Genomic DNA, 27,581 nt, shown 5'->3' on the forward strand with positions numbered 1-27,581 from the left:
AGAGCCGAGGCTGATCTTCAGTTCAGTGGATTTTCCACTGCACTGAGCCACCATGACGGCACGGCTACCCAGAGACTTTTTTATTTTAATAATGGTTCAACTCATTCAGATTTCGTATAAAAACTTGGCGGGTCAGGCGAATAATGGGACAGCTCTGGCGGGGTCCTGCCGGCAGCGCGGCTCGCCTAGCCCGTCCCGGTGACGCAATTTCCGGCTGCAGCGCTGGGCCGAGCGGAGGCTCCTGAGTGGGTCCGGGTTGGCGAGCGGCGGGTCCGGGTTGGCGAGCGGCGGGTCCGGGTGAGCGAGCGGCGGGTCCGGGGGGCGAGCGGCGGGTCCGGGGGGGCGAGCGGCGGGTCCGGGTTGGCGAGCGGCGGGTCCGGGTGAGCGAGCGGCGGGTCCGGGGGGGCGAGCGGCGGGTCCGGGGGGGCGAGCGGCGGGTCCGGGGGGGCGAGCGGCGGGTCCGGGGGGGCGAGCGGCGGGTCCGGGTGAGCGAGCGGCGGGTCCGGGGGCGAGCGGCGGGTCGGGATGGGGGCGGGAGAAGCGCCCGCGGCCGGGGCGCGCGCACAAAGGTCCGTGTGCGAACAGGCCCTTGGAGCCCCCGGTCCCGGGAACCGCCGGAGCTGAGCCCACAGCTGCCGGCCTGTTGGTGCTTGTGCAGGTGGCAGCGCAGAGGCCGCCATGGGAAACCCGGGTGTCTCCAGCACGTTCCTGTTGGAGCAGCACGTGGCCTGTGCAGCTTCGTGTGGGACAAGGGAGGCGACTGTGTCCGTGTGGACTCAGGTCGGTGCAGCTGCGCTTGGATTCAGAGCAGTAACCCTGGCTGGCTGAGCCTTGGGGGTTTTTATTTCTGAGAATGACGGGTCTGTTCAGCAGGTCTTTAATTGCTGTGCACTTTTACCCTGACAAGAAGGATTCATTTTCAGTGTTATTCTTTCATCGTAGCTCTCTCGATTGTACGGGTAAGTTTTCCCGCTCTCAAAGGTTCCCTCTCCATTTGGTGGTTGAATTTCTCAGCGTCTCTGCTGCTGTTTGTTTTCCTTCTCCTGCAAAGTGGGGTGGAAAAGAGAAGGCAAAGGCTCCGCTGCTTCCAGGCGGGGACTTGGTTGCTTGTGTAATGCACGTCTAGTTCATCTCGAGGAAGACAGAGATGAATGGTGTTAGAAATCAATAAGCTGCGTCCTGTTGGAGGGACAAAGTGTGTTGGGTTTGAAGCCGTTGGGCAGGGCGGGAGGAGCTGCCTTCTTGGGTCAGTGATGGGTGTTGGCATGTATTATCTGAGCTGGAGCTGATGTCTGTCATGACTTGAGCTCTAGAATTACTCTGAGACCCAGGAATCTCCAGTTCCTTGTGGAGCTTTTCCAGGCTGTGGAATCCCCTTTCTGTCACAGGCTGTGACGCAGCCCATGGAGAAGGGGGCACTGTTTGAGGTTCCTCAGTGTGTGCGTTAGGGAGGCGTCGTTCTTGGGCTCACACTGGGCGTTACGAGGAGACGCTTTCACATGAGCTGAAGGCAGCTCTGGGTACCCAAAGCTGTTAACCGGTGTTAACAAACGCTGCTGCCGAGATTTGGGGGTGACAGCACCAGCCGGTCATGACGAGCGTGGATGTTACTGAACCGCAGACACCGTCTCATCCAGGCTGCACAGCCAGAGCGTTTGAAGGGTGGTGTCCAAGCTTCCTTTGATTGCAATGAGCACTCATGTTGGGATTTGCTTTTTAAGGAGGGTGCTCCGCTTGAATCTTTTGCGTTGGGGTTTGTTCTGTTATTTCTGCAATGCCATGAAAGCTGAAGTGCAGGAGGTTGAGAGCTGTTGGAGCAGAGAGGAGCACATCTTGTATTGCTTGGATTTTTGTGGGTTTCTGAAGGAGAAAAGACTTGGATCAGTTGGACCCCAAGAGGACATTTTGTACGGATACGCAGGCACGTCACAAGAAGAGCCAGAGGCCATGAATGTAATTGCAAAGAGCAAGTTTTATTGTAGTTCCCTCTCTTCTTGGGGATCTCCGAAGCCGCACCTGAGCTCCCAGCAGAGGTGACAGCAGCGGGGACGCAGGCGCTGGTCAGTCCAGCCCTGCTGGAAGGTCACTGTGCCTGCTGAGCTCGCCTGTATTTCACGGCTTCAGGCAGGCGCAGCCTCCCGCTCTGTCTCACAACAAAGCAGGAATCTCAGACACAGTGATAAGGTGCCCAGAGTTTCTCACAGTCCTGTGTTATCTGACACAGAGGTTCTGCTCATCAAGCACACAGGGTCAGTAGAACAGTTAGTGTGATGTATGTGCTTTTTCTACAGACATGTGCAAGTCACTTGAGTGTATTTACATTTAACTAATGACCTCGCCAAATCTTCCGCTATATCCCCATACAGTGTTTTGTTCCAGGTTTTCCCTGGTGATTGGAATGTGTTCTTGTTCCTGAAAAACTAATTTATTTCCTTTCCTGCAGCCCTGCCTTCCAGGAGAAACAGCTACAACGCTCTCCCTGTGTGCTGCAGCCGTCCCGGCCCTTGTGCTGAGACCGAGCTCGTCACTTGCACAGTACAGACTGTCCTGGTTAGCGCTGCCGAAGCTTCTGCGGTACCGAGCGTGGTTGGGAGATGCAGCGCACGAGCTGCTGTTGTGCTTGCACGGAAAACTGGCTGCTCTCGGTGTGGGGAAAGCAGGAGGATTCGTTTTGTTCCCGCCTGAGCTGTGGTGGATGAGGAGGTTCTGAGTGCTGCGCAGGACAGGTGAGTGTGTCTGTAGATGGAGATGTTTTAAATTAGCCAGTGTCACACGCTGCCTGTAAAAGTGTCTGTGCGATCCCTGTGTCAGACGAGGCTCTGGGCACAGCCGGGCTCTTGGTGCTGAGGCTGTTTGGGAGAATGCGACCTGGCCCAGGGCTGTGGTTCGACTTGGAGCTTTACTGTTGTGGGAAGACTTCAGCAAGCAGCGTAGCTTATTGCTACCGAGAGTTTTCTAGCAGTGAGCACGGCCTTCCGCTGAGTGAAATTTCCATTTCCAGAGAGTTTTCAGCCAGTTGGTGCTGCCGAGAGTCCCGAGTGAGCCCCGGTCCTGGGAACCCCCGGAGCTGAGCCCACAGCTGCCGGCCTGTTGGTGCTTGTGCAGGTGGCAGCGCAGAGGCCGCCATGGGAAACCCGGGTGTCCCCAGCACGTTCCTGTTGGAGCAGCACGTGGCCTGTGCAGCTTCGTGTGGGACAAGGGAGGTGACTGTGTCCGTGTTGACTCAGGTCGGTGCAGCTGCGTTTGGATTTAGAGCAGTAACCCTGGCTGGCTTGTTGAGCCTTGGGGGTTGTTTATTTCTGAGAATGACGGGTCTGTTTAGCAAGTCTTTAATTGCTGTGCACTTTTACCCTGCAAGAAGCATTCATTTTTGATGTTGAGTCTTGGTCCAAGTGTCTCAGGTAGTTGTTATTTTGTTTGGGCTGTATGCAAAAGGTCAGAAGGCTTTTCCTCCTCATCCAGGGACCGACGTGGTGTAGGCCAAGGCAGAGCACGGGGGGCTCCAGGCACACACTGGTCTTGGAAGCTTTTCAAGGCTGTTTTCATACGTCATTTCATTTGAGTCTCTCTGCTCTGCAGAAAGCGAGTCAAAGGAATTCCTGTGCCCCTGGCTAACTCAAACTAGATATTTAGCCAAAGAGGGGAGATACCACTTTAGTTGGAGCCAATTCTGCTCTGCTTGTGAAAGCAAGCTCAAAGAACCCCAAAATGTCTGTGATCCAGATTCTAGCACTGCCTGTTGCATTTGCATTTCCATGTAAAGCACTGGGCAGCTGAGAATTGTGGTTGTTGCTGGATTAAGCTCCAAGAAATAGTCAGAGGTGGTGGATGCTGTTCTGTGTTCTGTCCCCCTTGAGCACCAGCAGCACAGGTGAATCGTTTTCAGGTAACAACCATGGCAGCAATGGGGCAGAGTTTTCATGCTTTGGCTACGTGGCTGGTTTGTGCCCGGGGAAGCGCATCAGCCTTTAGAATCTGGTTTGTGTAGGTGAGACGCCTGGAAAGTGAGTCAATTTTCTCCATGTAGTTAGAAGCCTTTCTTTTTCATAGCTGGCACAGTCATTGTTCGGATTCAGTTTGAGAACAAGAGGAACACCAGGGACAGAGTTAAAGTTTTTAGTTGTTGGTGTCTGAGAGCCAAGGTCTGAGCTCTGCCCGCGGGTGTGAGGAGCTGGGAAGAGGGGATGGATGGGGCAGAGCTTGACTGACACCCAGACTGGTCAATGAAACTATTCCATTAGCGTCATGCTGTGTCTTTAAGGAGAGTTGGGATCTTCGGGCTGGGGTTTTTTTCAGAGCCGGGACAGAGACTTTTTCAGTTATCTCTAGTTCATCTCAAGGAAGACAGAGAAATAAGCTGCGTCCTGTTGGAGGGACAAAGTGTGTTGGGTTTGAAGCCATTGGGCAGGATGGGAGGAGCTGCCTTCTTGGGTCAGTGATGGGTGTTGGCATGTATTATCTGAGCTGGAGCTGATGTCTGTCACCACTTGAGCTCTAGAATTACTCTGAGACCCAGGAATCTCCAGTTCCTTGTGGAGCTTTTCCAGGCTGTGGAATCCCCTTTCTGTCACAGGCTGTGATGCAGCCCATGGAGAAGGGGGCACTGTTTGAGGTTCCTCAGTGTGTGCGTTAGGGAGGCGTCGTTCTTGGGCTCACACTGGGCGTTACGAGGAGACGCTTTCACATGAGCTGAAGGCAGCTCTGGGTACCCAAAGCTGTTAACCGGTGTTAACAAAAGCTGCTGCTGAGATTTGGGGGTGACGGCATCAGCCGGTCGTGACGAGCGTGGATGTTGCTGAACCGCAGACACCGTCTCGTCCAGGCTGCACAGCCAGAGCGTTTGAAGGGTGGTTTCCCAGCTTCCTTTGCTTGCAATGAGCACTCATGTTGGGATTTGCTTTTTAAGGAGGGTGCTCTGCTTGAATCTTTTGCGTTGGGGTTTGTTCTGTTATTTCTGCAATGCCATGAAAGCTGAAGTGCAGGAGGTTGAGAGCTGTTGGAGCAGAGAGGAGCACATCTTGTATTGCTTGGATTTTTGTGGGTTTTTGAAGGAGAAAATCGACCCCAGCATCGGTTGGACTCCAGAAGGACATTGTTTGAAAATGCGTAGCCAGGTTCCAGTGACGTGTTGGCTTGGGCATGAATGACTGGAAGTGCCTGTTGGGAGAGCTCCGTTGGTGTGGACCCGTGGAGCCTTTATGATTGAGCTTCCAGGTGTCAGAATGCAAAAGGAAACTTGAGCTCGAGCTGGTCTTGCTCTCGAACCAGAATGGTTTTGACTCCTGCCCAGATTTCTGAGAGAGCCGTGAACGTTCCAGGCAGCCGAGGCTGTGGCCCAGGGTGTGTGAGTTGCCCGCTCTGCAGTTGTCCAGCGGGCCCTGCAGATAATGTTTGAGGTGACAAAGCTCTTGGCAGGTGACAGCGTTTGAGTTCATTTGCTTCTATCTGGGGATATATGGACCAGCTGAAAAGGTGGTGTTTGTGTTTACCCGCAGCAGACAGACAGACCCCTGGAGTGTTCACGTGCCCTTGTCGATGAGTGAGGAAATTGTCTGCGAGACGGAAAAGGGAAGAGTCCGGGGACAGGTTTTAGGTGTTTTTTCCAGCTCCCTGCAAAACCTGGGCTTTTAGTGTTTTGTTCCAGATTTTCCCTGGTGATTGGAATGTGTTCTTCTTGTTCCTGAAAAACTAATTTATTTCCTTTCCTGCAGCCCTGCCTTCCAGGAGAAACAGCTACAACGCTCTCCCTGTGCGCTGCAGCCGTCCCGGCCCTTGTGCTGAGACCGAGCTCATCACTTGCACAAGTACAGACTGTCCTGGTTAGCGCTGCCGAAGCTTCTGCGGTACCGAGCGTGTTTGGGAGATGCAGCGCACGAGCTGCTGTTGTGCTTGCACGGAAAACTGGCTGCTCTCAGTGTGGGGAGAGCAGGAGGATTCGTTTTGTTCCCGCCTGAGCTGTGGTGGATGAGGAGGTTCTGAGTGCCGCACAGGACAGGTGAGTGTGTCTGTAGATGGAGATGTTTTACAGGCAGCGTGTGACACTGGCTAATTTAAAAGTGTCTGTGTGATCCCTTTCTACAGGCAGGTGCAAGTCACTGGAGTGTATTTACATTTAACTAATCACCTTGCCAAATCTTTCGCTATCTCCCCATATATTCCACCCCCTCGCTCAGGTTCTTGCTTCTGCTGGGGCCAACGAAGCCAGCGTTGTTCATTTGTGCTTGTGAGGTGTAGCACAGAGCAATTTACAGGGGCACACAATAAACACATACAGAAAAAGGAAAAAACATATTTCTGCAATAATCAGGTGTCCCATTCATCTTGCCAAGGAGTTACACGAGCTATTCAGCCAGGCATTATCAGTAGATGGTTTCACTTGCCGCATTAGTTCCAAAGATGTGAGATGATGTCACCTTCCAGTAATACACACGCTGCTGCTCCAGCTCCGTCAGCTGGTGTCACTCTGGGTTTAACAACCTGCTGTGGGCTCATTGCCCACACAGACTGGAAAGTCGTGGCCTGCACTTTTTCAGATTGGACTTCAGTTGGATGGTGAGTCTGTGACACCAATAACATTGTTCCAGAGCTGTCTCCTCTAGATAAAACACAGGTGTTCACTGAAGATACCTGACATACAGAGCTCGAGAATCTGATGTTAGCAAAGGATGTAACAGAAGAGGAGGTCAGGGTACAAAACCACACAGCATTCTCTGGAGTCGTATGAATTTTTACATCTAGATCAATAGGCTGCAGTCCCACTTCACAATGCATTGGTGGGAATAATTTCATTTCCCCTGTAGTTGGTGCTGACACTGTATCCACAGAAGTGTATACATATTGCCAGGCCCTAGATGGGGGTACGTGGCCAATATAATCAACCTGACAGGTATTCAAGGCCCACTGACCCCGTTTTACCTTTCCCCATGCTCTTAAATGCAGCTGTGTACAAGCAGCACAATGATGTGAGCATGTTCTACAAGTATACAACAGCGAAGGGGTTTGATTGTGACCAGTGTCCCATGCGTGTGCAGCATAAGCTGATCCACGTCCACAAGCTATATGCACATTTAGAGCCTGAGCGTGCAGCTCACCAGAGGTCACATTATCTGCTTTCTTACTGGTTTGGGACTCAAATGAATCAACTTTATTGTGCTCTGCTATTAACCCTTCACAAGGGGACTCCTCCTCCGCAGGAGATGTAGGGATGAAAATTCTCCAATGCCCTAAAAATCCTAAAAAGGCAGGTAATTGTTTTATTGGAGCTGGTAAGAAAGCTGCTGCACTGTGTGCTGTACTTTAGCTGGTGTTTCTCTAAACTGCCTATGCCAAACTATTTCTAAAAATAGTACGGTAGCACAAGGGCCCTGCATTTTCTTCAGAGTAATTGCCCAGCCCTTGTCCTGCAAAAGCACCTTCAAAAATTCAGCGGCTGCTTCAGTTTCTTGTTGTGACGCTGCCACAATCAACAGATCATCAATATCATGGCAATCAGTAACAGTACCCGACCATAGTGCTGTATCAGCCACTATCATCTGGTGGCAAACGGAGGGACCGTGTTTGCATCTCTGAGACAATACTCGGCAAGTCTATGGCTTTGTTGCCAGGTAAAGGCAAACTGGTCTCGCACTGGGGTGGCAGGGGGGGTGGAGGGGGGGTGCAGTGTGGGCAGGGGGGCTGGGGCTGGTTGGCTTTTTTGCATAAGCATAAACTTTTACAAGCGGCAAAAACTTTGTGATGGTATGATCCCGCTTATTTCTGATGGTGGGGTACCAGCTTGTACTAAGTCATCCCACACTAGTGTTCTCATCGCCTGTGGCGGGGTTTTGATGGATAAAGATCTGTTGCTGAATTAGTCTGGCTCAAAGGAATCTCAAGGCCGCTTTGGGAAGCTGAGAACAGAACCTGCTGTGAGAAAGAGGGGCGTCCTCAATCAGCGGGGTCCTGGCGTGGCGTGAATCATCGGGCGCATCATCAGTGAGACTCCAGCGCACGGACAGCCCACGATACTCATTTAGCGAATCCATGCTTGGAGTGTGGACGCGTGATTAGAATATAGTTGCATATATAAGGAGGCTTGTTTCTGTAATAAATGGCTTTGGCGTGATTCACATTGAATCGACTTGTTTTGCTCAGTCCTTTATCGCTCCAACACTCGCCTGTGCTGTAACTCTGCTCAGTGTTGCCGGATTTCCATTCTCCACCACCCAAACAGAGGGTCCTGAAATTACAGCCCCAGTTCCCCTCAAGGCATTTGCCAGAGTGCCGGCATTACCTGTAGCACTTGGCACTGCTACCCTGTCCGAATCGGATCCATAATCAATACATACACCACCCCAATCTAAATCAATACTTTCCTCCATTGTGCACCAATTTCCACGGGACAACACAGCGTATGCTGTTAAAACTGCTGCACACAAACATTGATATAGCGTAGGTGCAATAATATCTTGCCTGTCCGGACCTCTGACAGTTTGCAGCTGAGCATATCGTTGTTGTATCTGATCACCATAGGCTATAGGGCTTAAGAAATCTTGTTCATCTGCCAATAAATGGATAGACACAGCTCCACTATCCTAAGCTGGCAAAATCTGTGCCGGATTCCTTCCCCACTTGTCTGCTGAGAGATCTCTGAAAATGCCATTAACTCCTTCGGAGAGTGAGTATGTGCGATCCGCCCCCTCATCTGCTTGTTCCTGCTGCAGCATCATTTGTATGGGGGGTTGTGCTCCCGCCACCTCCCTGCCATTTAAGTCAGGATCAAGTTCAGACTCAATATTGGAGTCTGAGGATCCACTCCAAATATTTCCATCCCATTCCTCGGGATTCCAAGAGTGGTTTGTGGTAAGAGTACAAACCTGAGAACACAAAAACTCACTTTTGGCACATTTTTCCTTTTGTTCCTTAGCAATAGATGCCAGCAGCCGGTCTGCATTATCCTGCAGCTCATAGCACCGTCTGCTTGAACAGTAGTTACTTCTTGCGTGATCGCCTTTGCATCCTGTAAAATCTCAACCTCCTTTTCCAGTTCTCTTATTTTACTCTGCAATGCAACAACGTCACAATCTAAGTGCCACAAATGTGATTTCACAGGGCAAACAGAGGAATTTGTCAATGCCTGGTTGTTATATGGCACATTGTAATAAAGCACAGTGGTAATTTTCATTGATTTTACACAGGATTACTGGCTGTAGCAGACTGGTTGCATCAAATAAATGTTGACTTGCTGCACTGGTGGCCTTGGGAACAGCAGATGGCTTCTGGAGGTGGTGACATCTCCTGTGAGCCCAGGAGTGCTGAGCCCATCGTACAGGGAACAACCTCCCCTCCCCGAGCAGGGCAGAGGACCCAGGGGCCGGGCTGCCTGTCCACACTCCTCCCTGCCCCAGCACCAAAATATGTTCCTCGGGGGATGGTTCTCACCAGAGCCCCACGAAGAATCTGTTTCCCGTGGTGCCTTCAAAACACAGGGTACCCCAAGGGCTGGCACTGTCTGCCCTTCACCTCACAGAATCAGAGTGTCAGGGGTTGGAAGGGCCCTGGAAAGCTCACCCAGTGCAATCCCCCCGGAGCAGGAACACCCAGCTGAGGTTACACAGGAAGGTGTCCAGGCGGGTTGGAATGTCTGCAGAGAAGGAGACTCCACAACCTCCCTGGGCAGCCTGGGCCAGGCTCTGCCACCCTCACCAGGAAGAAGTTTCTTCTCATATTTAAGTGGAACCTCCTGTGCTCCAGTTTGGACTCATTGCCCCTTGTCCTGTCACTGGTTGTCACCAGCAGAGCCTGGCTCCATCCTCCTGACACTGCCTCTTTCCATACTGATCACCATGAATTGAGGTCACCCCTCAGTCTCCTCTTCTCCAGCTCCAGAGCCCCAGCTCCCTGGGGAGTTGCTCCACTGCCCAGCACCTCTGGGTGAAGAACCTTTTCCTATGTCCAAGCTGCCCCTCCCCTGGCACATCTTCCTGTCCTTCCCTCGGGTTCCGTCGTTGGTCACGAAAGAGTTCAGTGTCTGTCCCTCCTCCTCCCCTTGTGAGGAAGCTGCAGCCGCCGTGAGGTCTCCCCTCAGTCTTCTCTTCTCCAGGCTGAACAAACCCAGTGACTTCAGCCGTTCCTCGTATCTCTTCCTTTCCAAACCCTCCACCAGCTCCGCAGCCTCCTCTGGACACTCTCCAGTAGCTTTATGTCCTCACGGAAAGGGCGGGAAGAGCCCGCCCGCCGCGGCCCCCAGGAGGCGAGGAACTGCTTCCCACCCCCGGGCCCCGCAGCCCGCGGACCATCCTGAAGGGCCAGAGGAGGCTCTGGGGAGCCCGGACACGGGGCAGAGGCGGGAGCTCCTCTCTCAGCGGCTTTTCCCGCCACTCCCCTCAGCGGCCGGTACGGGCCGCGCCGGGCGGCCGAACGCTCGCTCCCCTCAGGGCGCTGCCACCACGGCCGCCCTGAGCCCGCCCCCCGCTCCCTCCCCGCCGCCGCCAGCCCCGGACCGGATTCCTCGTCCTTCTGGTCAAACTTCTTAATCACGTCGCCGCCGGTCGCCCCCCCGCTTCCCTTGGAGCCGCAGCGCTCCCGCCGGGAGGCCCGCCCCGCTTCCTCAACCTCCGCGCCTGATTGGGCCGCAGCGCTGTCACTCAACCCGGGACGCGCTTCGGGCCGCTGAGCGCCTTCCGTCTCTCCAAGCCACGCCCTCTCCGTGCTGCTGGGGGTGTGGGGGGGCGTCTTAAAGGAGCCGCGCCACCATTTTGTGCGGGGTGTGTAAAATCCTGGGATCACTTTGCGTGTGAAACGAAGAAATAAGCGTAACAGCGGGGTCGATTAAACTGTTAAGCGACTTTATTTTGTCAGCGCTGGGGAACACTGGGATCATCCTCCCCAAGTACTGCAAAGACTGGGTGCTCTTGTGTTGCTTATATTCACATAATTATTACATATGCATTACAATTTTTGAAAATTTTGACACACAATACATCTATACTAAGAAATAATTCATGATGTTAGTTATAACTGTTTAGTTTCTTACTTACATCTATTAATTATTAGTTAAATATCAACTAAGCACTCTGCTTCTGAACAACACATCACTTAATCTTCTGTCTCTCTCCTGTCATGCAGAAGGATCTAAAACTTGAAAAATACCCCTTGTTTTGCAGGTGGTCAGAAAGCATTTATCATGTTGGTTAATGGTGGGTATGTCTTTTGTAACTTAATCACAGTATGAATTAATTTGGCAGCTTCTCTTCAGTTGTAAGAGATCCTCAGGATCATTGAGTCCTGGGAATTTAGCATTCGTTGTTGATATGATGAACTATTACTCCTTGGAGCTCATATTCTGGTTGTTTCACACAAAAATGTGCTGTCCAGCATCTCACTTTCCCCCATCCTGGTTCCCGAAGCTTCTCCCCCTGCCCTCACCATCACCCCCAACACACAATATTGTATCTGGCATGAGAAGATCTCGATCTCCACCCAACTGTCTCCCTTCTCCTCCAGTGTATTCCAGATCCCCTTCCACCACCTTCCCCATCTTCCTACATGTTCTTACATCAGAAAATACATTTCTTACCGCCACTGCATTTATCTTTTGTAATTCTGAATATTATCCATGAGTCCCCTCAGCTTTATTTTCCCATTTACAAGCGTCTCACCGATTGCTCTGTCGCCTTCTTCATGTGGTCTCCATGTGCTGTGAGACACTTGCCAAGCTCACCTGCTGGGCTGTCTGCTTAATGTGAGTTTTCTTGATTTGTTCTTAATCATAAAATAAATGCAATTTTGTTGCTCCTCTTCTCCAAATATCTATTTGTTGTCTATACCATGCATTTGCTGTCTAGAACTCATTGAGCAGGCAACAATTACAATACCAGTAAAGCTAAGTTTGCTATCAAAACCATCCAGCACAGCAAAACGCCCCCAATGAGCTTGATTTATACAATAAAACACATAATTTCCCCTCAAATACTGAATTAAACATGCAGCTTAAGTTGTCAGTAGCCTTGCTGTTTGTGGCTTCCTTCTTTCTAGGCCACTCCTTCTCAGCACGGAATAAATAAAGGAGTTTCTGGACCCCCTTCAGATGAAAGGCCAAGACAAATTCTTCTCGTGTCCTTTCCAGGAGAGCAACTCGATGGTGTCATGTTTGTGGTGACAAGAGGAGGTGGCTGGGAAGCAACCAGAGCATGGTGTTCCACAGCTGCCCAAGAGCTTAACATTCATAATGCAATGAACAAATGAGTAGAAGAACCATGAATCTGTTTGGAAGCCCCAGTGGTCACTGGTTGGCCATCAGCCGAGCAACTGGAACCATCCGAGCTCCATCGTGGTGGCAGATCTTTATTTATCTGGTTTGATGTCCCAGGAAATATCAGATGGACCAACCTCAAAGTGTCTCACCTGCTATCAGGTCCCTGGTCATGGCAATAATGAAGAAGATGGGCAATTACGCACAATTTGTTGCGAGAGCAGCCCTCGTTTTAATTTCTGAAAAATTAAATTGGTTTAGATGTTGTCACAGTCCCTTCGGCGATGGACTCGTGATGGTTCTTTTACCTTGACCTCAGAGCGCAAAATTAAGGTGACCAAAATGCCAAGGGGTTATAACTCAATCAAGCAGTGTTACTTTATTAATTTGCCCGTAAAGCGGCACATGATAGAGAGACAGAGCGAGAAAGAGAAAAGGGAAAAGAAACAGGGAAAAGTAAAGATGAGCAATGAGGTTGCGTTTCTCACCATCCAGTTCCAGAAGCTCCCTCTGGTCTCCGGTCCCGTGGAGTCCGGCCGGTTCTCTGCCGTGGTTCGGGATCCTCTGGTGGGAAGATCTTCACTGGTGTCCATTCTGGAGTCACCTTGTGTGCTTCTTCACCCCCCTCGCTCCCATTGTTTCAGGCCAGTCTGCCTTGATTTCGCAACCCAGGCTTAACTGCGCAGGCTCGAAGGATCCACGCTTTCTTTTGCCAGCGCTTACGTGTCCAGCATTCAGGGTCTCTCTCTGGTCCACTGGGTGACCTCAGGACCCTTGGCGAGCTCTGGGCATGCTCTTTGTCATTGGCCATTGTTTGAGGGAGCAGGTGGGGCACACGTGTGACTGAGGCTGCAGGTGAGAACACATCTTCTGGACAGCAGCGATTGTCCCTGGGTCAAAGAGACCCTCATGACAACAGCTTTCCGGAGGGGGGGCTGGTTTGGCTGAAGCAGCAGCAAAGTCCACACAGCAGCCATTGTGAGCAGGAGGCCCCCGTATCAGAGAAACAGTTCAAACAATGCTGCTCCTCGGGCCTCTCTCCAAGTCATTGTCCATCTGTTCTTTCGGTCAGGGCCTCAGTTCTCTCAGTTCTTGATGGCGATGGTCAGGCCAATCCTGCTCCATCTCCGGACCCACTCTCACAGATGTTTAGCACGGGTCTGCTGGTCTGGATGAAACGCTTCTCTCGAATCCCATCCACAGGCAACACGGTGAAGTGACCGGCTGGTTCTGTGGGTAAAGTTGTGTCTGCAAGGACTTCTGCTGTCTGACACTGGGCTGTGTTATGTGGCTTTTCCTTCCGGAGCTTCTGGGTTTAGTACTTTCTCCTTTTGGTGCCACGAGACCTCTGCACCATTCCTGAGAAACACGCGCTCCCCTCCAACATCTTCTGAGAGTTTTTCTATATCCCTGAGTTTTGAAAATTGCTGTTCTCTACATTTCCTTGAGTTCATATCATCTGCAAAGCGGGGTGACCAGTACTGGCTGTCAGTTCGCAGGGAACGGGCTTGTTTTTCAATCGCATAATGAATGCAGATGGATGACACTCAACATTTTTAATTCTGTTTTTCCATGCAATCCAACAAAGACAAATTCAGACAAGCTGCATTTTTTCAGCCAAAGGTTTGAATGACTATTTAAATATGATTAATTTGTCCAAATCCCCTGGTACCATCCTTGTTTTCATGTCTCCTACAGTCTCCCACAGGCAAAAATTCAAGTGGTGTCTGTTTGTTCCGGTGTGTTGCAATAAAAGTTGTTTGCTTTACTCCTCTTAGCAGCATAAACACAAAACCCAAGCAGAGCTCCTTGGTCTCTGAAATTAGGGTGGGTAGAGGACGTTTTTGTTTCCCTACATGCTGCTGGTGGAATCTAAGAGGTGGTGTTAACCCATTGATAGGATATTATGGAGCAAGAGAAAGAAGCAAGTCCTTGCCGTCTACCCAGGTGTTTATATAGTTGGAATATTTGAAAGAATTATTTGAGATCTTCCACAAACTGAGACCACACAATGTAATGTATCTGCTCTCCTGTTTATGGGGAACCATCAAGTCACAGTGAATCTTGATTCTAGTCCTAAAATCCCAGTCCTGCAAAATGTGATGATACTGGTTCTTTTCCAGAGCCCACTGTAGCTCCAGCAGCAAAATCCCTTTTTATTAGACTTTTGCTAAGGGTGTTAATTCATTGAATGCCTAAGTGTGTCTCTTAAAACACAAATTATTCCATTTTGTGAAAGATTTGGGCAACTTTCCTTCTGCAAGGTGGGAGCTTGTAGGTGGTTACCATTAGCTCCTGGAGTTCTTCCCATGAACGAAGAAGAAATCGAGGACGCTCTTCCCTATCAATTATATCTCATAATTTAAGAAAATGATGCTTGAAGGGGCAGTTTCAAGCCAGCCCAAGCTTTGTAGATCTAAATCTCAACATCAGCTGAATACCAGGCTCCAAGGGAATTGAAGCAAACTGGATTATATGGCATTATCTATATTGTCGATGTGTAAATCTGGTGTAGAGCGACTCTCTGAGCTGGAGGGACGTGGTTTTAACCCTCAATTTAGGTAACGTAGGAAAATAACTTGAAATGTTATAGATCTCAAGAAAGACTACATGCTCCAAAAGGTAATATTTGAGTTTAATTCTTTGTGTCTAGTAAAATATGATAAATTCACATCCATGATGTATGTGCATGAGCATTCACCTTCTGAAAACAATCCCACGTCTTTGCATCTTATTGAAAGCAATTGAAAACAAGTCAAAAAAGTGGGTAATTCACAAGACTGAGTTCTTCACCATGACCAATAACTTGTTCCTAACACATAAACTCTTCCAATATCATTTTTCTAGAGTGATTACTCTGAGGCTCAGGTTTTAATCCATCTCGCCTAATTGCACTCTAATCACATCTGCGTGAAATCATCCTGAGAAGAAAAAAATTTGCATTCATTTGTAATGAATATTAACATTTTAATTTTTATCCATGCACTGTAAGTATCTCTTGGTTTCAAACAAGACATCTCCTTCCAGAAAGTACAGATTCATGAAAAATAAGTCCAGTCTGGTTCTTTTCCCAAACAACTTTTCCTTGCTACTACTCTTTTCATCCCTTGTCCAAAACCTGGTGCTCTGCACCAGTTCATTGCTTCATCTCTGAATTTAATACATTAATGTGGCTTCAAGCCAAGGTCCTAACTCCGAATTCTTCATTACTGGGGGTGTGGAGGGTCTTTGTTTCATCCTCTTCGGCCAGTTCTGGTGGCAGCACTTTTTGGTTGTCCCGCAGGTGTTCAAGCTCTGCAGATGTGTTGCAGATGTGTTTGAGATGTTCACCGTCTCCCACCTCTCTCGAGCTCCTCTGCTCCTGGACCCTTTGCCCCATCCCAAAAACACAGTGGAGACTTTTCTTGGGCAGGAAGGATGTTCTTCTCAGTTGGACGCTTTCCTGTGCTTTATGTGAAGAAAATGGGGGCTTTTTTGTATCTTGATAATACTAAAAGGATTAATAAGAAAAGGGGGAAGGTGTAAAAACAATATACAGAGATACAAACACAGTGGAGTAACATGGAATCATGGAATCACTTTGGTTGGAAGAGACCCTCAAGATCATCGAGTCCAACCATAACCCACCCCTGGCACTGCCCCCTGTCCTGAGAACCCCATGTCCGTCTGTCCAGCCCTCCAGGGCTGGTGACTCCAGCACTGCCCTGGGCAGCCTGTTCAATGCCCCACAGCCCTTTGGGGAAGAAATTGTTCCCAGATCCAACCTCAACCTCCCCTGGCGCAACTTGAGGCCGTTTCCTCTGCTCCTGGCGCTTGTTCCTGGGGAGCAGAGACCAACATCATGAGGGCAAAGACGAGAAACGATCTTGATGGGCTGTCGAGATACTGCAGGCGACCTCAAATTTTGTGAGTGATGGGACCCTCAGGTCCTGGATATTGGGGGAGTTGATGAAACTGCAGATTGTCAGGGGAAGAGGATCAGGGAGGAAAAAAAGGAGGAATAGCCAGAAAAGAGTGTACAAGGGGCCAGTTGGCTGTAAATCAGGGCTGGTCACTGCGCTTGTCTGACCCAACCCTGCTCCTGGTCACCACAATCTGTCTTCTTATCAAACGCTTTCTTAATTAGCTCTCTGCAGAATCTCACATCTCAGGGACGCAATATGTCCAAACAAGTTTGCTCTTTCAGAAGAAATCCCTTTCTTTAACCCCTCCAGCTGTTTCCTTTCTTTTTTGTTGGCTCTAGTGGCAAGTTTTATCTCCTATTTGCTTCTCTGAATCTATGAAGAAGCCCCTGATTCTGCCCAGCTGCTCAGGTTTAGCATCCTGGAAACCCTTTTCACCAATACTTTGTATTTTTGTTGCCATACCTGTACATTATTTAAATTGTTATGCAGTAAACATCAATCTGATGAGGTCACGGTTACGTCTCTGATGTTCTTCAGGAATGGCAGCATCTTTTTAATCCTCTTCTGAACCGTGGCATGGAGGAAGGATACGAATATACTGTACGGAATTTTTAATAACTATTTAGATAACGAGTCGGCTCATGGGCTACTCCATCCTCCTTACTTGTGTACCACTGCATCTCCAAAAACATGGTATAGAGAGAACCACCCATAAATACCAAGCTATAGGATTTATTAAGTTAGAGGACAAGTTTAATATATGGTTTCTGATGACATTAAATGAACAGCTGATTAATAAAGTGACTTAAAGCAGTTCAGTGGGATTTGTTGTAATCAAAACAGTGACTTGATGACAGATTTGATGATGTCAAGGGTCACGCTATGCTTGGACATATTAATCCATAGATATTTGAATATACCACGCACACCAACCTACAGCTTTGAGCATACGTATGTGAAATATATATGGAGATATACTTAAGGTTAAAATTTTCCTCTCAAGTCAAGCAAATTACTCACTTTGTAGCATTGGCATTTCCTAATGGGCGATTTGTTGAGACTGGAGAAATCTGTCTTCACTCACAGCTTTGCGGCATCGGTTGGTCATGATATGTGTCCAAGGGATGTCCCAGCTTGGAGGGAGACGTTTGCTGCAATCCATGGAAGCTCCAAGGGCCTCACTTTGGAATTGCTCTTCAGAAGGTCATGAGATGGTTGGCTTTAGTCAGTATTTTTCCACTGTAGCCACTCTTAATATTCTGGTGATGTCCAGAACTCTCCAGATCACATAATTCTGGTATTGTTACACTTGGACTGTGTCCCTGGTACCGAATTGTCACAAGGGACTGATGGTTTCCACCTTTCCAGGGCAGAAAGGGGTTTATTTTCCCATACGGGAAGAACATGGAGGGTTGTGCCTTTGTGTCATGACTTATTGCACTTGTGCTTCTGTTTTCCAATTTCATTGCACTTGCACAATGGGAATTGTTCTCCCCAGACCATATCTGACCTGCTCTGGTAGTTGAGTGGCCCAGGAGACACGGGATGGGTTGCAAACACCACAGAATATTCATTTTCTTATGCCAAAGAAAGGAAAAACGAGTCACCCTGAGGACAAAAGGGACCATAACAGGACCTCAGCCACAGCCCCCAGCCAGGGAGGACACCAGGGATGAGGTGGCCAGGGAGGGGACATGTGGCCAGCAGTGGTGATGGCTGCTCATGGGACCCAAAGGTGGAGTTCAAGGGACAGTGAGGTGACCAGGGAAGGGTGAGGTGGGAGGGGCTGAAGAGAGGTGACCATGGGACATAGGGATGGGGACATGGGACGTGGTCATGTCTTGTAGCCTAGGGGACCAAAGGGACATGGTTATGGGTGGTGGCAGTGGGGCATCTCAAAGCCAAGGGGACAAGGTGGCCATGGGAGATGGGTACATGGGATGGGACATACAGGTGTGTCCACATGTCAAAGGCCAAGGGAGAAGGGGGACCAGAAGGAGGTGGACATGGGACACGGGGACAAGGTGATGGGACATGGGGACAAGGTGATGGAGCATGGGGACGTGGCCACACTTCAAAGCCCAGGGGACAAAGGGGACAAAAAAGGACCATGGGACACAGGGATGAGGCTGTAGGACATGAGGAAATGAGCATGGGACATGTGGAGGTGGCCATGGGGACACAGTGGTGGGACAGGGGGACACTAGGTGACACAACCTGCCTGTCATTTGTTACGCTTTCTAGCAGAGACAAATGACATTGTGCACATTTATTTGTAACCCTGGGGAAATGAGAAAGGAAAGAAGCCCCATGTGACAGAGATTGATGTGCTCCTAGAAAGTGATGGTAGAAAGACCCATACAAATCTTCCATTCTCCTTTTCGTTATCAGAGAACTGAAAAAACATAAAAGCAAAAACAAAACCAAAACATGAGCAGAATTCATTTTGCTTTAAGATAAATCCTCTGGGGATGCCATTTGTAGGCAAAAGGGGATGTGTCCAAGCCTCCAGCTGCAAATTTTACAGCCTCATGTTTCATCAGCAGCTGCGATTGTGGTTATTTGTTCCAGGATAAGTAACTTGTCTCCTAGGATCTGATTTAATAATATAAAGGCTTGTGAGAGAAGTCAGTCAGTTCTCTTTGAGAAAAGACTTCTTGCCAAAGACCTTAGAAAGCGAGAACTGCAATTCCCACAAGGCAGGAAACCCAGAAGAGGCAGGAAAAACCCCTTTTGCGGTTACATCAGCGCTTCCCCCTCAACTCCCATCGCTCCAAATGGAAAAAGAGATGAATTTCCCCCCCCAAAAAAAATCCCATTGGAGATCCCCTGTGAGCCCCCGAGCTGCTCAGACCCCACCCAGCTCCGAATGGATTCCTCAGCAGTAAAGTCACACTTTGGAAACTCCAACGTGGAGCAATTTCTCTCATCAAGCTCAGAAACAGCTTTTGGAAAGGCAGGATCCTCTCTGACCAGAGGCCACAAACACAACAAAGGCTCATAGCCTTCATTGGGGTGTTCCTCTGGGCAGCAAAACCACCCTGTTTCCACCAATTCTACCAACCTACCTCCAGAAGATGAAGTTTTCAATGTGCGTCAATGTGTAAAAGCTGTGGCGAGCATAAATGCACTGTATTTCAGCTTTGAGTAGAAAATGGCTTTGCCTACAATGCTAAGCACCATATCTTCTTCTTCACCTCCTTCTTCTTCTCTTCCTTCTCCTCCTTTTTTTCTTCATCTTCTTTGTCGTCTTCTTCATCTTCATCTTCATCTCCATGTTCTTAATCTTCTTCTTCTCCTTCATCATCATCTTCCTCTTCTTCCTTGTCTTCTTCTTCTCCTCCTTTATCTTCTTTATCTCCTTCTTCTGTCTCCTTCCTCATCTGTCTTCATCTCCATCTTCTTTGTCTTCTTAATCTTTGCCCAAGAAGGAAAGAGCTCCGAATCCCTGGTGCTGGCATCCTGAAACAAGCAGTTTGTCTCTCTTTAAAGACACTGGAGTGATCTCTAGTCCTGGCCTAGAATCCAGCTTTTCTCACCCCCAAAATCTCCACTTAAAGAGTTGTAGTCAATAACACAACCCTTCTACATGCCACATCCAAGGAGAAACAAGCAGAACTCCTCAACCGCTTCTGCCCAACCTTCCCAAAGCAACACAAGGCAAGAAGGTGAGAGAGAGCTCAGCCCAAAAATTGCTTCTCGGATGTTCGAGGCGACTGAAAACAAACAATTCTTAAATTGTTAATTTGGATGCAGGATGGTGAAGCCCTTTGAAAACACAGAAGATGTGCTCAGACCTTGGTTATCTCCATGTTCCACCATGAGAGTTGCTTTAGGGTCATGTCTTGGTGCATGGGACAGGGACAAGGTGGGAAAGATCCTTTGATGCCGCATGTAGGGGCACAGTGCACAAAGGGCTCCCCGAGATGGGGACTGGGCAGGACTCAGTGGGGTGATGAATCATAGAATGATCTTGGTTGGAAAAGACCCTCAAGATCATGGAGTCCAACCATTAACCCAACCCTGGCACTAACCCACGTCCCTGAGAATCTCATCAGGAAATCAGCACCCACAGGCATTCAGTAGCTCTGATTTTTTGTATAAAGGTATCACAATTCTCCAGTTCGACCCTCTCATGCATAGTTTTGTTTATCTTTTTGAAGATTAGGAGCTACAGGGCTTGTTTTCACCAACATCACAAAAATCCTCACCCAGAAAGAGTTATGACATGGTTGGGTCTTACATGGCTTTGGAAGGAACACTTGGGAAGAAGGATAAAGTCTCACAGACCATATTTTCTTTACCAAATCCCAGTATCATTACCATCAACTATTTCTTGCGCAAGCCGATTGTGAACTCTAACCTCTTGATTGCTTTTCATAAAATGCATCTTGTGAAATCTCAACCTGTCCAGAGTACATTGATTATAGCATGTGCCTAATCAAGAGCAATTAACCAAGATTCCCAGGGTTCGGTGTGTATCACTTAACTGGTGTATAACTGGTGCAGCATTTTCATCTGCGTGGCCCTGAATGTTTCTCGGCACAATCCTCCAGCATATGAACCTTGTTCTCAAGGTTTAGTCTCGTATGTTGCTCTTTCTAAAATACACCTGCAGCCTGTGGAGGTCCATAGTGGAACAGATACCCACCTGCAGCCCATGGAGGCCCACGGTGGAACAGATACCCACCTGCAGCTCATGGAGGTCCATGGTGGAGCAGATACCCACCGGTGGCCCATGGAGGTCCATGGTGGAGCAGATACCCACCTGCAGCCTGTGGAGGTCCATAGTGGAACAGATACCCACCTGCAGCCCATGGAGGTCCATGGTGGAACAGATACCCATGGTGGCCCATGGAGGTCCATGGTGGAACAGATACCCACCTGCGTCTCATGGAGGTCCATGGTGGAACAGATACCCACCTGCGGCTCATGGAGGTCCATGGTGGAGCAGATACCCACCAGTGGCCCATGGAGGTCCATGGTGGAACAGATACCCACGGTGGCCCATGGAGGTCCATGGTGGAGCAGATACCCACCTGCAGCCCATGGAGGTCCGTGGTGGAGCAGATACCCACCTGCAGCCCATGGAGGTCCATGGTGGAGCCCAATGGAGGTTGTGACCCCACAGAAGCCCACACTGGAGCAGACTTCTGGCAGGACCTTTGTCCCCATGGAGAGGAGCCCAGGCTGGAGCAGGTTTGCTGGACTTCTGACCGCATGGAGGATCCACGCTGGAGCAGTTCATGAAGAACTGCAGCCTGTGGGAAAGACTCACGTTGGAGACGTCCATAGAGGACTGTGTCCCATGGGAGGAACCCAACGGTGGAGCAGGGGAAGAGTGTGAGAACAGAGACAACCTGTGATGAACTGACCACAACACCCATTCCTGTCCCCCTGCGCCGCTCCCAGGGAGAAGGTAGAGAATTTGGGAGTGAAGTTAAGCCTGGGGGGAAGGAAGGGATGGGGGGAAGGGGTTTTAACATTTGGTTTTATTTCTCTGATTTGATGGATATTTTTTTTTCTCCCCAAGCAAAGTCTGTTTTCCCCATGACGGTACTTGCTGAGGGATTTCCCTGCCTTTATCTCACCCATGAGCCTTTCATTGTGCTTTCTTTCCCCATCCAGCTGAGAAGGGACTGACAGAACAGCTTTGCTGGGACCTGGGGTAGGTGGACCACACCTTGGTAGAGCTTCCTGTAGGAAACCATCATCTTGCCAATATAACAGGCTCAGGCAGGATCTCTCAGCAATGTAGATTTTATTAACGATTTTGCAAACCTGTGTGTCCTACCTGATGGTAGCACATGGAATAGGGCAAAAAGCCGGTGCTTATATCACCTTAATCTCAGCCGCAAATTCCCTCCCCTGTTCCCAGGGGCTGGTTCTGCAGGGTTTACAGGCTGCCCGGCCCTGCCGCAGATCACCTGTCTCATTCATCTAATTCTGCTAACCCCCTCCCTTATTGATCTACTTAAAGTGCGCATTCCCAGCTCTCTGGCTCCCTTCTCCCCAGCTTAGCTTTTAAAACACAGTTTGCATTCTGGGATTAGTCCGAAGTGATGACTTAGTTTTACATTAAAGATTCATAGTCTGGTGTCTCTCAGTCCTCCCCCCCGCTCTGGGGTCAGGCGCCAGGTCCCCAGGTGTACAAACAACATTTGTCCTTTAATGGCTGCTCACACTCCCCCCCACCCAGGAATTGCATCCCCGGGAACCGAAGCCCCTCCCCGTTATTGTATCCCACCCCAGGTATTCCATCTCACCGCCAGTGTCGCATCCCCACCACAAGGTATTGCATCCCCCACGTTGTTGCATCCTCCTCCCGCTATTGCATCCCATCCCCAGGTATTCCATCTCACCCCTGGGTATTGCATTCCCCTCCTCCCCCTCTCGGTACTGCATTCCCCCCTCCAGTACTGCATCTCCCCCCGGTATTGCATCCTTCCCTACAGGTTCGGCATCCCTCCCCCAGGTATTGCATCCCCCCCTGGTATCGTATCTCACTCCCTGGTATCGTATCTCGCCCCCCCGATACTTCAACCCCCCCCGGTATTGCATCCCGAGGGTATTGCACCCTCTGGGTATTGTACCCCGTCTCTGCTATTGCATCCCCTCGGACTCTGCATCCCCCCCGGGTACCGCATCCCCCCCGGTACCGAACCCCCAGGCACTGCATCTCGTCCAGGGTACCAAGCCCCCAGGCACTGCATTCCCCCCACTACTGAACCCCTGGGTATCGCACCCCGCCCCGGTACCGAATCCCCGGGCACTGCATTCCCCCAGGTACCGAACCCCTGGGTCCTGCACCCGCCCCGGTACCAAACCCCTGGGCCCTGCACCCGCTCCGGGTACCGAATCCCCAGGCACCTCACCCCCCCTGGGTACCGAACTCTCAGGCCCTACATCCCCCCTGGGTACCGAACTCTCAGGCCCTGCATTCCCCCCGGGTACCGAACCCGCTGGCACTGCATCCCCCCCAGGTACCGAACCCCCAGGCCCTGCATCCCCCCTGGGTACCGAGCCCGCTGGCACTGCATCCCCCCTTGGTACCGAACCCGCTGGCACTGCATCCCCTCCGGGTACTGAACTCTCAGGCACTGCATCCCCCCTGGGTACCAAACCCCCTGGCACTGCATCCCCCCCGGGTACCGAACCCCCAGGCCCTGCATCCCCCCTGGGTACCGAACCCGCTGGCACTGCATCCCCCCTGGGTACCGAACTCTCAGGCACTGCATCCCCTCCGGGTACTGAACTCTCAGGCACTGCATCCCCCCTGGGTACTGAACCCGCTGGCACTGCATTCCCCCCGGGTACCGAACCTGCTGGCACTGCATCCCCCCCGGGTACCGAACTCTCAGGCCCTACATACCCCCTGGGTACCGAACCCCCGGGCACTGCATCCCCCCTGGGTACCGAACTCTCAGGCCCTGCATCCCCCCCAGGTACCGAACTCTCAGGCCTTGCATTCCCCCGGGTACCGAACTCTCAGGCCCTGCATCCCCCCCCGGGTACCGAACCCACTGGCACTGCATTCCCCCCCGGGTACCGAACCCACTGGCACTGCATTCCCCCCGGGTACCGAACCCACTGGCACTGCATTCCCCCTTGGTACCGAACTCTCAGGCCCTGCATCCCCCCCCGGGTACCGAACCCGCTGGCACTGCATTCCCCCCGGGTACCAAACCCGCTGGCACTGCATCCCCCCCGGGTACCGAACTCTCAGGCCCTGCATCCCCCCCGGGTACCGAACCCGCTGGCACTGCATTCCCCCCGGGTACCGAACTCTCAGGCCCTGCATCCCCCCCGGGTACCGAACTCTCAGGGCCTGCATCCCCCCGGGTAATGAACCCTCGGGCACTGCATCCCCCCTGGATACCAAACTCTCAGGCACTGCATCCCCCCCAGGTACCAAACCCCCAGGCATTGCATCCCCCCCGCGTACCGAACCCCCGGGCACTGCATCCCCCCCGGGTACCGAACTCTCAGGCCCTGCATCCCCCCCGGGTACCAAACTCTCAGGCCCTGCATCCCTCCGGGTAACGAACCCCCGGGCTCTGCACCCCCCACCCTGGTCTCTGTTCGAAAGCGAAAGGGGAAGGCGGGTCTGGCCACGCCGGGTATGTCCGGCGGCGGGCGGCGGGGCCGAGCCCCGGCCCACCCCGGGAGCCCTGAGCCCCCCGGCCCTGCTCCAGTGCCGCCACCGTCCCATGGCGCAGCCGCTCCTGCCGCTGCTCTGTGATACCGTCGTCCTCCTGCTGCCCTGGACCAACGCCGACACCGGTAAGCGGGACTTACTCGGGCTCCCTCGCCTCGCCACCGGCGTCGCCACGCCATCCTCGGGGTGTCCGCGCCATCCCCGGGGTGTCCGCGCCATCCCCGGGGTGTCCACGCCATCCCCAGGTTGTCCACACCGTTCCCGGGGTGTCCGCGCCATTCCCGGGGTGTCCACGCTGTCCCCGGGGTGTCCACACCGTCCCCGGGGTGTCCACGACATCCCTGGGTTGTCCACGCCGTCCCCGGGGTGTCCACAACATCCCCAGGTTGTCCACGCTGTCCCCAGGGTGTTCACGCTGTCCCCGGGGTGCCCAATCCACTGCCCGGGGTGCCTGCGGTACTCCCTGGGTACACACACCTCCCTCCTGCTGCCCCAGGCACCTCCCTGGGGTACCCACACTGCTCCTCCGAGTGCCCAGGCTCCTTCTTGGGGTACCCATACTGCACCCCTGCGTGCCCACACTGCTCCCTGGGTGCCCACACCTCTCTCTAGGTGCCCCAGGCCCACCCCTGGGGTGTCCATTCCCTGGGGTGCTCAGGCTCCCCACTGGGGTGTTCATGGTGCTCCCTGTATGCACACATCTCTCTCTTGGTGCCCCATGAACCCCCTGGGGTATCCACACTGCCCCCCAGGGTGCCCTCGCTGCTCCTTGTGTGCCTGTACCTCTCTCTAGGTCCCCCATGTACCCCGAGAAGGTGCCCATGCTGCACCCTGGGGCACCCTGGGGTACCTGTACCGCTCCCTGTGTGCCCACACCTCCCCCTAGCAGCCCCATACGCACCCCCAGGGCGTCCAAGCTGCTCCCTGGGGTGCCTGGATCCCTCCTGGGGTGCTCATGCTGTTCCCTGCTATGCCCACACCTCTCTCAAAGTACCCTATGCCCACCCCTGGGGTACCCACCTGCACCCTGGGGTCTCCATGCTGCTCTTTGGGGTACCTGGGCTCCTTCCTGGGGGGTCCACGGTGCTCTCTGTGTGCCCACACCTCTCTCTAGCTGCCCCATGTACCCACCCTGTGGTACCCACGCCGCACCCCTGGATACCCAAGATGCTCCATGCGTGTCCACACCTCTCCCTGCATCCCCCGTACCCATCCTGGGGGTACCCACACTGCATCCTGAAGCACCCACACCTCTCTCAAGGTGCCCCATGCACCCCTCTGGGGTGCCCACGCTGCACCCCAGGGTGCCCATGCTGCTCCACGCATGCTCACACCTCTCTCTGGGTGTCCCATGCCCACCCCTGGAGTGCCCACGCTGCTCCCTGGGGTGCCCAAGCTGCACCCACATGTTCCCCTTGCACCCCTCCGGGTGCCCACCTCCCTCCTTGGGTGCCCACTCCACCTCCCCACCGGTGTTCAGGGAGGCTGGGAGTGAATTTAAGGTCCATGTGATGGACCCACAGGAGCTGCATCACTGCAGGATTTCACCCTGGGTGGGCTCTGTGGGTTTTCCATGGGACTGTGATTTGTCCACGGCTGAGAATCACCACTGGATCGGGAATGTCACACCGTGTCTTGCATCTCCTAAAGCAGCTTTAGGAAAAATCACCATCACAGCCCAGCATGGAGCTGGCGATGCTGACACCCCAGCGAATTGCTGACAGCATTGGCGAGACTATTAGGAAATGTTTAATTAATATTTAATTAAATAAACATGTTGGAATTGTGAAGGGTGGGCGTGGAAGCATAGGAAATGGGGCTGGAAGGGACTGAAAAGGTTCGGGACAGTGCTGTCCCTTCTCCTGGCTCCTGTCTGCTGCCAAAGCTGCAACGCCCCGGAAAATCACGGAGTCACAGAATCATTTTGGTTGGAAAAGACCTTTAAGATCATGGAGACCAACTGTTAACCCATCCCCGGCACTGCCCCATGTCCTGAGAACCTCATGTCCGTCTGTCCAGCCCTCCAGGGATGGTGACTCCAGCACTGCCCTGGGCAGCCTGTTCCAATGCCCCACAGCCCTTTGGGGAAGAAATTGTTCCCAGATCCAACCTCAACCCCCCCTGGTGCAACTTGAGGCCGTTTCCTCTGGTCCTGTTTTTCATTATCACTTACAGACCCTCATACCCACTACACGTGGGCACCTGGGAAGGTGGAGCAGTCACAGAGGAGACGTTCCTGCTGCCCCAGGACCTGTCACCATTCCCGCTTTAATTCAGTCAACAGACAATTTGGGATGTGCTGGTTGTGCTGACACATCCCATGACGCTCACTCTGGGCATCACGTCCTCTCCTGCTTCCCATTCCTGGCACAACTGGTCAGCCATAAATATTCTTCGGTTTGAATGTGAAAACGTTTTATTTATTCCTATGATTTCAGTGCTCCTGAGGAATTCTTCAGTCTTGGGCACAGAACTCCGAAATTTCTCTTTTTCACCACGTGTTTTTGCTGATGCTTTTTAAACCATTAGCAGAAAATGCTCTAGAAAATAGAAAGAAAAATCGTTAAGTTTTCCTGGTGTGGATTCTCTGGTGTCTCGTTGTGGTTGTGCAGCCCCATGAGCCGGAGGGGACATCTCCATGCTGTGGGATGACAGCACAAAACAGCATTTCCATCCCTGGGACTAATCCAAGCAACTCTATGTTCTGCTTCCCAACCTGTCGGGACGAGCTCACCAGCATAATTTGAGATCGCTGGCTGAGAAAGCCAAAAAAAGCAAAGCAAAAACGTGCTTAATTCATGCAATGTCGGGGGTCGAGACCCCGGCATAGGTTCTGGCCTGCGGCGACGGAGGAAGAAATGCAGCCAATTCAATATGAATGATAAGCATACTTCCATTTATTGCCTCGAAGCACTGGCTTTTATATCAAACGCAGAGCACAGACTTTTATAGCAGTTCTATTAATAGCAATTCTATTTATAGCACCCCTTTATAAAGCAGTTCTATTAATTATGCCTACTCGTCAGACACCGATTTGATAGCATACATAATGAGCCCATCCCCTTCTGTGGTTTCTCTGGTATGTGACTTCCCCGTTTGTCGGGGATCGAGACCCCGGCATAGTTTCTGGCCTGCGGCGACGGAGGAAGAAATGCGGCCAATTCAATGTGAATCATAAGAAATACTTCCGTTTATTGATACAGAGCACAGACTTTTATAGTGGTTCTATTAGTTATGCCTACTCGTCAAACACCGATTTGATAGCATACGTAATGAGCCCATCCCA

General features: G+C 51.6%; 1 long non-coding RNA gene across 4 annotated transcripts; it reads left to right on the forward strand.

The window, feature by feature from the left end:
- The first annotated feature begins 202 nt into the window (after positions 1-202).
- Positions 203-8,599, forward strand: LOC309452021. 4 transcript variants are annotated; one of them, XR_014186399.1, is made up of 5 exons: positions 203-249; positions 495-2,082; positions 2,444-2,726; positions 5,712-5,995; positions 8,512-8,599. It is a non-coding gene; the product is annotated as an uncharacterized lncRNA (long non-coding RNA). The 4 variants fall into 4 exon arrangements; XR_014186400.1 differs by lacking the exon at positions 8,512-8,599 and adding an exon at positions 7,380-7,619; XR_014186401.1 differs by lacking the exon at positions 8,512-8,599 and adding an exon at positions 7,380-7,619 and having other exon boundaries at positions 495-959.
- The last annotated feature ends 18,982 nt before the right edge of the window (positions 8,600-27,581 follow it).

This window comes from Streptopelia decaocto, assembly GCF_964273445.1.
Source record: "Streptopelia decaocto genome assembly, contig: HAP1_SCAFFOLD_191, whole genome shotgun sequence".
In the NCBI taxonomy this organism is placed as follows: Eukaryota; Metazoa; Chordata; class Aves; order Columbiformes; family Columbidae; genus Streptopelia; species Streptopelia decaocto.